The sequence below is a fragment of the Haliotis rubra genome, unplaced genomic scaffold, assembly GCF_003918875.1.
Source record: "Haliotis rubra isolate DU_JTF1 unplaced genomic scaffold, ASM391887v1 Scf1471, whole genome shotgun sequence".
Classification (NCBI taxonomy): Eukaryota; Metazoa; Mollusca; class Gastropoda; order Lepetellida; family Haliotidae; genus Haliotis; species Haliotis rubra.
The window spans coordinates 68224-80970 of NW_025765416.1; positions in this window are offsets into that span (position 1 = coordinate 68224).

The following is a 12747-nucleotide window of genomic DNA, read 5'->3' on the forward strand; positions in this document are numbered from 1 at the left end:
CTTGTGTCACTATTTTCTGGTGTCACTATTCAATATATATCAAGCTGTAATGTCAGATACTCAGTTCACATAATGTTCTGCACAGGACACCACTTACTGGAGGAGGAGGAAGAAGTGGGTAAATGCTGAAGAGCTATATAATATGTTCTGAGAGTTAACTACAAGCGCCTCCCTCGACCACGCCATCGCCATCATCGATGCCAGTGAGAACTGCCGACAGTTTGTACAATGGAAGTGCAAGGCCGCCGTGATTCACAACCCCAATGCCAATGGTGTCATCACTACCGGGTGGCGCAACAGGACTGGCGGAATTGCAGACTACTTTGGTGATGCCACTCCCGGAAGTGGTATGTGTACCTGTGGCATTGACGGGTCATGTGCAGACCTCGACAAGGCATGCAACTGGGCGACAAGAACGATTTAAATCTGGAGGAAGACTCCGACCTACCTGTCCTACAAGCCGGACCTGCCTGTCACTGAGTTCCTGGCGGGGGACACAGGTAAGAGTGTACAGTTTTGTCATTAGCCTCCTGTCATTGAATGCATTTGTTTTGTTATACCCCTTTGCTTATCCTATAAGCACAAGAAGTGAATATGTCATGCCGACCATTATTACAATAATAGAATTAGGTATATTTCCATATTGTGATATTTTCTATTCCAATCTTGATAATTTATGGAATCAAAAAAACTAAAAGCATATAATGAAAACAACGTAGCAGGGTGTAAGAATTTAGGTTAAAGTCCTTCAATCATTGAAGTCAACTTTTACAGTTTTGCCGAGAAGAGGCGATAATTGGGGGAATATAGGTCTAAACCGGCATGGTACTCGTACAAACATGCATCTACCCGTTCTTGATATGTTAATATCGATTCTGTAACTGTATGTATGGGTCGTATGTGTTTACCCCATCACCTGTAGGCCAATCTAAATGTGAACGTAAGCTTTCTCACGAAGTAGCCATCAACATGCGTTGTTTCGTATTATTTTTTAATTAGAAAGCAGAACACTACGAGTAAATGACACAACAATCATATTTGAGGGACGTTAGGCGGATTAATTCGACAATCAGGAATACATGGCCTGAGCTGCACCGTTGCGCTGTCATTATAGGTTGAGACTGGACGAATAGAATCTGTATCAACACTAGATCACTGGAACTAACTTGTGGAATATAAGAACTGTCGACAGGATCGTATCCATGTAATGCTGACACCAGTGTACATTGTACTCACTGTCCTTTCATCAGGAACAAATAATAGGTCATCAAGTGATGAATTCAGATTAGATTACCATTCTCTCTGTTGTTTCACAATGATTTGAAGAGATATTACAATTTGTTTGCAATATAGGTATTCATATTTCATTACGTCTGTAGTACACTACAAAATTTATACTATTTGCATTATAAATATTGCCATGGATGACACATTATTTATATATACTCAGATACTGTGTGCCTTATGACAATTATGTCAGATTTACTCATGTCTTTGAGTATGTAACGTATTATTTAATGTTTTCTCAGTGTGACAATGTCAAGCTATGGCGGCGTCCGTGGCGGCCGCTTGTGCCTTCTCAGTAGAAGACTTTTCAGTGCTAAAAAAGTTTGATTTGATCAAAATACCAATTCAACTTTAGGTACAGCATCGGTTCTGCTCACAGAACTGATTAGTCTAAAACTGATTTGTCAAAAGGTTCCTGAAATAATTTCAGTTTCAGCATAGATCTATTTGCTATTGCTCACATCAGCAAGCCTCTGCGATCAACACATATGATACATTCATAAAAAACATGTTTTCAAATGGTAGCTATTGACACAGTATTAACTGTTTGTCTGTAACAGCTGTTGAGAAATAGTTTATATGCCTTATTAATACATGAATATGATTAATACATCGTTTGTCTTCCAGGATAATGTTGCGTTTACTTTCAGCTAGAGACTATGTGCGGTGTGTGGCCACGTGTTGTCGTAGTAGTAGCCCAGAATTATGCTGATCACCATACAAGATCCGGGAACACTAAACTCGGTTTCTTAGTTTTCTTTGACATGTATGCTCCGCATTCTAATTACTGAGATCAAAATGCATATTGTTGGTTAATATAGTTTGTCGATTGTTTCTTACAATTTAACACAAACCAATCAAAGTATTTGTCTGATTGCTTTGAGTAATTTTGGCGTAGATCAAAGTGCCGCTGTGAAACCTGCTTGAAGCATGGATATGTAACTGCATTGACATATCAACTGAAGATTACATATATTAGAACCAGCGTTTATGTAGTAAACAAAATCAACAAATTTACCGAATGAAAATTTATTGAATTTGAGTGCGAAGGGTTTTATACAGCTTTCTAGGAATATTCTAGGAATTTCAGAGCGATGGCACATCCGTCTCAAACACATACAAAGGAAAGCCAATTTGTCCCCTGAAACAGGCAACTGATTAGGAGATCAATGTGTGACTGCTGCGTCCCATTTGAACATATTCCTCACATTTCTACTTCAAAACATATTGAAAGTTTCAATGAGTCCTTGAATCATGTCATCTGAGCAAAAGGCTTGTTCCACATTTTCAAATCTTGGTAGAAAAGGCTGAATTTTACTTAAACTTTGTTAAATGTAAACAGCAACGGTTTGCACTACAGGAATATTGCTACATAATGGTAAATACTGACTTTTGGAAGTGATCAGTCTTGCCATACAGTCTTTAGTACATCATCACTGAATCTTGATGAACTGGCTGAAATATGAACATAGTTACATGCCCGACGTAAGAACATAGCCCTCTTTCAAGCTGTAGAGACATGCATGGACTGCCTAGTAGGTCACATAAAGTGCGTATTGTGTGTGTGCGTTGGCGGTATGCTTGTTGCACAGTGGAAACTCTACAATAAGTCATCCATGAAGAAGTAATTATTTGTAGGCTTGTGAATCGGATTGTTGGGTTTTACACACACTGCAACAACTAGCAAGTTGTCAATCAATAATGAGTCTTGTCGAAAGTGACATCAAAACATACAGAAACTTCCTTTTAACGCGATATTTCGAATCAGTGGTCTAGTTAATTAAATAATGAAAAGCTTCATAAATTGTTTTGATATTTTCATAGGTGGAATGATGGAGGAGGATATAAAACAATCGGACCTTTGTTCTGTTGGGGCATACTTACCAAGACACCGGCTGTTAGTTTCCCCAGCCAATCAGCGATCAGAAGACACAGAAAACATCACGCGATTGACATAACCTCGACCGCTCATAATCTAGGCTACAATAACAAATCACATGATCACAATCACTTCTAGATAATGTGGGCCCCGAGGCATAATCGCGATGGTGTCAAAATTTTGTATGATTAAATTTTAGAATTTGTATCAAAATCACAAGAAATTTGTGTATGTATTTTCGGGTTAGGACAGCACGTAGTCTGTAGAAAGCTATTTCAGATAATGATATTGGTGAGTGTCTAGAATAGTTCAGAATAGTTCTAGGCTGTAGGTCTGATACAAATATGCCCTATTTCTTAGACTCCGACATACAATGTTGCTTTTTTCGATATCCTCGAAGCGCCATGGCGAGAGGCGGATAATGCAACAGTTGGCAGAATTTTGCACAGGCGTTTGCAACCTGACATCGCGCCAGGTGATACTTCCGACTCAGATCAGTTCAGGGCATTATTAAGTTTTACGTTTTGCACAAACTTTAATTCATTCTTTGCATGTTACACACTCGCCTCAACTTCCTGCATGAAGATTATTATCATGCGCAGACAGGCGATGTGACTATGCGCGTGTTTGTGGCGACTTTTCTGCTTCAATGGCATATATTCTTCTATAGGTGACGACGAACCGGTGGCGGCGCTTTGAAGGTCGTGGCCCTGTGGAATGCTACGGGGACTTCCTCCTCATGATGTCAATGATACCTAATCGACTATTCTTGATCTGTTTCTCTATTTCTTCGCAGCTGATGCTCTTTGCTACATTTGAGTTAAAACTGTTTTCTTAACTAGGTCTTATTTTGTTCCCTTCGTGCTATTAATTTGGAATGGAGACTGTCCAGTTGATAGGGAGCCTAGGGTATAAGATATGGAGTCTGCTTCTTGCAAGAGCGGGAAAGGATTGCAGTTTGCAAGACGAGATTCCATATGTTGTTGAAACATGTTGACTGTTGATGTTATTTTGTTACTGTAAACTTTGTCTATATAAATATATTGATGTTGCAAAGTGAAATAGCGTTTTTGTCTTAATGATTGTGTCTGACATGGTGTGCCATCCATTTCGCATCGCTGCTGAGCATGCGGGAGTCAGCTTATCTGGACGGGAGATATGTTAACCTAAGAGCACATTTTAGTCCGGATAGAATAAGTTGCATACTCAGAGAACTTGAGTTCTGAAGAATGTATATCTTTGCACAGGGAACTGCACCTCCTAGAAACCTCCACCGATATACCGCTAGACATGCACGAATATGACAATAAAACAAAGTTGAAGGAGAAAACTTGGTGACATCATCAACAACATCGGTTACAGTGGACCAGTGTCACAGTTTCGTTGACAACAATAACATCTTAATCAGGCACACAGTAATAGATACAATGATTGTCCGGGACCAAGTCCAACAAAAGCCTCTGCAAAGCCTTATTTCACAAATAAGGCTTTTGTCAGGCCCTTGGATCTTGCTACCATTGCATCTACTACTTTTGAGCCCACGTTGATTTCCCGACCTATAAAAAGTTGAGACACCAGCAGGATACGAACCCCAGCATGTATACCTCACAGCCGCGCCACTCAACCGACTGAGCTACCGGGGACTTAGCTGAAGTATATCGGTTTAACGGGTCTATCCTGGGATTGCATCATCCAAAGCTGGGCTCTGTCTACAATAGCTCCACATGCTGCTATGTCTCGTTGACCTCGATGAAACAGTTTAATGTGAATCGCCTATGATCTCTTTGGTGTTCGTAATAAAGGCTTGCCGGGCTTTTTGTATCCCCTGTTCTATGTACTTTTTTTTCTCGTCCTCGCTGATAGCAGACTTACGAGACTTGGATCGAATCTCTTGTTTCATTTTGTTATTTTTTGTGAGATCAGAGAGGATTGAACGAAACTCCTCCTCTGAGATCTTACTGTCAGTGAGTGCCGTGGAAATATGCTCACTTACTGTGTTCAGCTTTGCTTCGGCCAGAACCCTGATCTCGTCGTGTTTCAACGCCTTACGATGCAGTGTGCGTGATGCAAACTTAAGCACCAACCCTAACACCCCTGCCACCCCAGCTGTTATTTCAATACCTAGCACTATAGGTGCGTACTTCGATGGTAGCTAACAACCCAACACCTGCCGCCTCTAGTCCCATGCTGGTTGCCATAAGGGCAGTATCAGTCCCGTCCACGGCATTGAAAGCTCTATGGTACTTCTTACATAGTGCCTTCCGCGTGTCGCTGTCTTGTTCTAGTTGGTGTTTTACATCACATAACTGCCTCAAGCGGAACCCGTCTACGGTTTCCAGGGTCTTCGCTACTTCCTCTACGACTGGGTACAGCCCCATCCTGTGTGCCTATAATATATCTTGTGCGATACATTTTAATTGTGTGTTATTTAATTCTTGTATAGTGTATTTGAAGCTTGTAAGGTTTAGATGACTGGTTATGTAAATATGTGCTAATAACCAGCTCTGTTTTCACACGAATCCTATAGGGGGTTACTAAGACGTTTGCATACCCCCGAGGGGAGCATTAATATGACGATAGGACAACGTTGGTTATATAGGGGGTCCTCCCAACTTATTTGCAACCCCTCTAAAACGGGTACCATAACCCCCCCAGTATCTAGCCCGAGATAGCCTTCTATGGAGAGTGTGGAGCCTGGTTTCATATTCACCAAACCCGATTGGAAACCCGGTACGCTAAAGTATAACTCCCCAGACCCACTTATCATGTTACCCATGTTACCCGGTATTAGCTTGAAACCTATATCAAACGTCGTAGTGAATGCCCCGAGCAAGATACCGTTGTTCCTAATTTCGGAGATAAACCCATCTTTGTTTATTGAGATATAAGGTGCGGTGAGGGTCATGTTGATCAACCATTCGGGTTCTTTATAGTCTGCTATGGGCACCCAACTTTACACGCGGCCTTCCAAGTATAGGCCGTACAAGGTGTATTCCTCGCCAGGCTGATCGAACTCCCTTGTGTCTCCTAGACCCCCGAGGGTGATTTTGAGTAGATGATCGACCTTTGCCGCCCGCCTATACACGTTGTCTTTCAAGTGTAGGACGTATGAGCCTTCCTCACCAGTCTGATCCAATCCCTCCGTGTCCCCTACGTCGTTAAGCGTAGAGTTGGGGTGATGACTGGTCATTGCTATAATACTATTACGATATAGTTTCCAACTGGTTTTCTGATAATAGTTCAGGGGTGAACTTCACCCCCATGAAGTGTATGTTGTCGGGTAGGAAGATCTTGGTTAGTGATATTGTGTCTTCCACGATCACTGTGACTCCCTGCAGACTGGTTTTGGAGTCGACACCAACCCGCACGTAAACGGTGCATACTGCTGTCGTTTCGCCCACCCGAGTTTGATCCCCTTCACGATTTCGACATCATCCCGCGATGGTTCCCCTAGGAAGACTTTGATGATCAGAGTGGCGTTCCCCGGTAGGCTCGTCAGGATGTTGACCACGCCTTCGAATTCAGACACCAACTGCAATGTCACGTCTTGCACTCCCGGTTTACTCGATAGCATGTGGGCTGCCATACTGGCGACTTGGCTGATGATTACGCTACGTCTCTGAGTCGGGACGTAAGCCACGAGCAGGGTTCCGTTGTTCACGACTTTGTTTAGGTAGGGGGCGGTGGGGTAGCCTAGTGGTTAAAGCGTTGGCTCGTCACGCCGAAGGCCCTGGTTCGATTCCCCACATGGGCACAATGTGTTAAGCCCATTTCTGGTGTCCCCCGCCGTGATATTGCTGGAAAATTGCTAAAAGCGGCGTAAAACTAAACTCAGTCAGTCAGTTGTTTAGGTAGTTGTCTTTGTTATCCGTGAACACGTAGGGTAAGCCGAGCCTAATTTTGAGAAACCAGTCGTCTTTATCGGGTAACAACACCCACTTGTTATCTTCGGTGAAGACGAGTGTATATGGTTTGTTTCGGGCGACGGTAGTGCTCTCAACATCGTCTAAGTCGAACAGTTTGCCCCCGAACGATGGGTATATTATCCATTTATCATCACCGGTGTTGACTAGGGTGTACCGAGTGTTGACGACCACTCTTGAGGTATCTACTATATCACCTAGTGCCCCACTGGAGGGGACTTCAACGCGTTTGTAAATGTTGTTTTTCAGTTGCAAGGCGTACAATTTACCATCTACTCCGGGGTCGTCGAATCCGCATTTGTCCCCGAGGTCGGAGATCCCCGCATTGATGCATTTTTTTCAACTTCATTCCGGGGCCTTGTGCGCTGGTCATTTTATGTGCAGCGTTATGCTGAGGTATCCTATATTCACAGGATTATGATTTATATCTAACACCGATATTATCAGCTCAGGGATGTTGCCCTGGGTTAACCTCTTATACTGCCGCGGTGAAAACGACTAGGTTCTGCCGTCGTTGTATTTCTGTTGTCACCGGTACTGCTCTCAGTATCGTGGAAGGGTGCCCACCTTCATTGTTGTCCGTTGTGCTCACCTGGCCGAGATGAATGCAAAGCTCTCGGTACGGTACTAGGTAACTTCGTGGCTGTTACGGTAGTTGTTGGTTTTATCTTTCGCCAGGTGACATACCGGTGTCCTAAGCCAATGGTCAATCGGCCTCAAGGAGTTTCTTCCGTTTTTGATTAACACCACTGTGCCGTTTGAGTCGTTCATCTTGAGTTCGGCTCCCAGGGGCTTAAAGACCTCGTCGCTTAGAGAGCACACGCTGTAGTAGCCGTCAGTTATCTGGCTGTGAGCTCCACTGATGAACAGCTTATTGTTGTTAGCGTTGATGTTAGGACATCGCGGTAGGTAGGTGATATCGCAGAGTGCGACTTCGAGTTGACCCGACGTGTTATCGATCGCGTGCGTCAGCTGAACGGCCTCGCCGCTCGTTATTCCTGGAAGTGTTATGTACATGTTAGAGTATATATGCTCATCATATAATAGTTTTAAAATGTACTCCCCTGGAGTGTTTTACCCTAAACTGGACATAGATTTCCCCCACATGAAGATCGTGGTCGCTGATGGGTTGTATTTCGACGCCCAGTTCATAGATGTGTTCAACCAGTATAAGTTTTCGGTGACTAACGCCAAGGTAGTTCATGCTTTGTTCAAAAACCTGATGCAGTTCTGGCAGAATCAACTCAACTTCGCTGTGTGGTGCGCTACAACGGGGTGTGGTGCGCTACAACGGGGTGTGGTGTGACATTGACCGACACTCAGCGTGGACCACTGAGTCAGTCTGTGTTCACGTTTCACGTGTACTACCAGGTCAGACGTATCCTCAATGAGATCAGCACCCTGCTCCCACAGGAAAAGGTGTGGAACCCAGTAAACAACCAGTACGATAAACGGGCCTACGAACGTATTTGCAACGAATTCGAACTAAACAGGAAGACAGATTGGCATTTGCCGGGACCGAACCACGGGTTGGGTATCCCCATCGTTCACAACATGCCCCTCATGGATGCCAGCGAGAAGTTGAAAGAATGGGGTGACTAGTCGTATCATCACCTCACAACGAACGAGTGGGATGACCCGTGCTGGCATTGAACACTTGAACGACTCGATTCGAACGTACATGTGGGCCGTGCTGGGTGCTCAGAATCAAACGCGTTCCAACATCCTCGGCAAGGGGACTGCTTACGACGCTCAGAAACAGTTCGTGTCCAACGTTCAGGATGCCATCTCCGCCCCGGTCAATCTGCCGAGTGCCATCCGACGATACCAAGACATGTTGGAATATGCACAGTCGAAAGTCGACTACGTGATCGATGCGGGACTGTACATGGCTCCAAGCGACATGCGACTGAGAATCAACAAAGTGGTGGGCTACAACAACAAAATCGTCGTAGCTACGTTAGGCCAAAAGTTGGGTGTCAACCCCGATGTCAACGTCCCCCACGTAACACCACCCACGACCGGTGAAACGGGTATAGTCGTACCACCCCCAGAGCCCAGGGTTCCCCCCACAGCCCCAACAGCAGGCGTCCAATCAGCAGCATATCGATCGTAAAACAGCCCTGGTGGTTGATGGGGTAGCGGTCGGTTTGGGACTAATTTGGTTAAAAATTCCTTAGCCGCTACGTACACCAAGCCCACCACGGCGACGATGGCTGCCCACAGGTTTTGACCAAACCACGTGGCAGTATTAGCCAGAGTGCTCAGCAGCCACGAGAAGATGCTTCCCAGGATTCTGGGTAGGGCTTCGGCGGCCTTACCAGCCAGTTTAGCCAGGGCCGCCCCGAGGGATTTCAGGTGTTTTTCTATCCAGTCTTTGACGCCACCTGTGGGTGTTGGTGTACCACTGCCGCCGGCAGGCGTGGGGGTACCCCCTGTCAATGACACCACCAGGGTTGATATGATGAAGACCAATGCAGTTAGAATGCTGGCGATGGTGATCCCTTGCTCCCGGAACAGGATCCGAATCCTGTCAGCTAACGTGATGTCTTGGTAGAGGACTCGATCAACGGTTTCCCGCGCACGGCTGACCTGGGATTGAAGCTGGTCTCGGAAGGAGGATGCTGTTTCCAGACGGATCTTCCTTTCCTCTTCCAAATTACGTAGATGGTGGCTTTCAGAGACTCGTCCTCCGTTTCACCGAGTTTGACCTTTTCATGGGTGATGTGGTCGTCTATCGCGTCCAGTTTGGCCGTGTTGTTCACGAGATATCGCGAATGGTTTGCATGGCCTTGTCCAGCCCCCGCGAAGTTCCCGAGCGGTAAATTCAAACCGGGTAAGGGTTGGTTATGGTAGGTGGCCAACAGCTTTTCAATGTTATCTGTCATGTCTTGATCTGATGTGTGCCCTGACGTCTTTGCAGATCTTGAGCGGCCTCCTGGGGAAGCTTTAGGCCGTCGCGCCCGTAATCTATGAAGCCTAGTTCATCGCTGATAAAGTCACCCCATATGGCGACTGCCAAGTGTTGATAAAGACAGCGGTTCTCTCTTGCGGCTTATTCATGAGGGTCGATATCGAGGCGTCCCTCAATCACAGCGTGCCCTTGCCATCAACAAAAACTTGGAATAGTCTCGCCCCACAGCTCTGCGTAATTTTATCCCCTTTTTAAACCATGCAGTAAAACCCGTTGGCGCCCGCCTTAACGAAGTTCGTTGCCTTTAGCGTGAATGTGGTGTCATCCTCGAGCATACCTGGGCACTATCATCCTACATATCATCCATAGGGATGTACTCAGCCATTATTTAGTATTAAAACTTATATATTTCATTTATATAACAATGTATGGTAGAAAACTAGATCCTTTCAGAAGATCAAAGAGAGCCACTTAGGGCGTCAGAGCCGCGGCGCCAGTCGGTGACCATCACCAACAATCCCAGCAAGATAGACCAGAATCAAACGCTGCTGGTTAGATTCCCAAACCTTGGCAAGAATGACCTCATTGTACCAGGCGCGGTTCGACTGGCGTTGAACCTCATGCTGACCTCCGACAACAACAAACACGAGCTAGTGCGGAGCGTAGGTTGAGCCATCAAGAAAACCACCATCAAGATCAACGGTAACGAGGTACTGACCATCGACGACAGCGACGTCTTTCACTGCTACTGGGACCTCTGGAAAAGCGAGGGAGAACGCGTCAATGACGTGTATCAAGGTATCAGCAAATCGACCCGGTTGAGCATGGGGTATTGCTTGACGGCAGACCAGCTAGACAAGATATTAGACGTTGACAAGGCCATTGCCCAAGCATACGGGAACAGGTTATGCGTGCCGCTCGACTTCGAGTTGCTCACGGGACACGCGCTGTTTTACCAGGCCGCGCTGGGTGATAGGCGTTGACAAGGCCATTGCCCAAGCATACGGGAACAGGTTATGCGTGCCGCTCGACTTCAAGTTGCTCAAGGGACATGCGCTGTTTACCAGGCCGCGCTGGGTGATATGGGCGAATCACGTTCTAGCGTTTAACGCTACAGCAAAGTAGTCGTCTCGCGAGAAAGCGCCGATGAGGCCAGTTACACCATAGACAACATCTCTCTGGAGTTCGACATGGTCACTAGCCCGGAGCTGGCCAGGCAGGTTCGAAGCCAGTACTCGGGGAAGGTGGCCATCCTGTACGATCGCATACTGAAGGCATAGATCAGTCGTGCGGGATAAAGGCGACACTGTGTGGAATATCAACCTGAATGTGCGGCGGGATCGATGAAAGGCATTCTATGCCGTTCCGTGGAGGATTACGCGCCGTTCGGAGGACAGCGAAGTTTTTCAACCCCAAGATTGAATAGGTGGAAGTGACCATCGAGGGCGTGCCCAACCAGCTGTTCAGTCATGGTATGAGGGCATACCAGCAGTGGGATGAGATAAAAAAGCTACCGGCCATCAAACAACACCCATACATAACCAAAAACCTGGACGTATCCTCCGTGCACATTGGTGAATACCTGACCAACAAGTACGCGCTGTGGTTGGACATGCGCACACGGATGACGATAAACTGCACGGTAGCAGTCGCCGCATAGACAACGGCAGCGAGGGGATAACAATCCAGATTACCAAGAAGGCTCAACCCGCTGGCAAGTTGGAATTATATTTGTACTTGATTATGGACGCGCAACTTAATATAGACAATGGGAAATTCGTGCAAGCCATCTACTGATGGCGGCAATCCATTTATTGATTTGCCCCGCGACCCACACTGCGCCATAGTGTGCGGGCAGACTGGTTGTGGGAAGACCGTTTTCGTGTTGGATATGTTGGAGGGGTACTACAGGGATGTATTCGACAACATCGTTATCATGTGCCCTACTCTGCAAATGAATAATATGTACAGGGAAAGACCTTGGGTGATGACAGACCCGGACGTACACAGAGTCGACCCGGGAACACGTCTGCAGGACTGGTTGAAAGCGTACCATATGAAATTTAAAGGGGAGTCGACGCTGTTCATACTGGACGACTGCAGTGCTAATCGCGAGATAACAAAAAAAAGAGACATGCTATCGTACCTGGCCTTCTCTGGCCAACACGCAAATCACAGCGTCTGGGTGCTAATGCAGAAGTTCAACTCGGTGTTGAAAGACCTCAGGGAGCAGACGCAATGGGTGGCCTTATTTCACTGCAAGGACAGGGATTCGTTCGAGGAGTGTTTGAGAGAGAACGATGTGATGAGCAAAATAAAACGGGAACGTGTGAAGAAACAGCTTGCTGAAACTAAACATGCTAAGCTCGTGCTCAAGACCGACCAACCCGTGGCCTATAGGGTGTTTTAGCATAGCAATGCTAAGTTAAGCTTAGCAAAAGCTTAGCAAAGCTTAGCAAATGCTTAGCGTTTAGCACTTATCAGTTATAGTTATAGTTATGGTTGTTTCTGAAGTGTTCGTCGTGTGCAACTTAACCTTCATTTCTCTGTGTTTCTCCTATACCGTATATTATATAGTTAAAATTAAAACTTGCTTGTTACATTATAAGATGGAGTGTGATGAACTGCTCGAACAACTGTTGGTGCCACAATCACCACAGGTGAGTGACGACAAGCGAGAGAAACTGGTGGCGTTGGCTGTTGGTGGCAAAGCCAAACATTACTTTAGAGACTACAGTCACGAT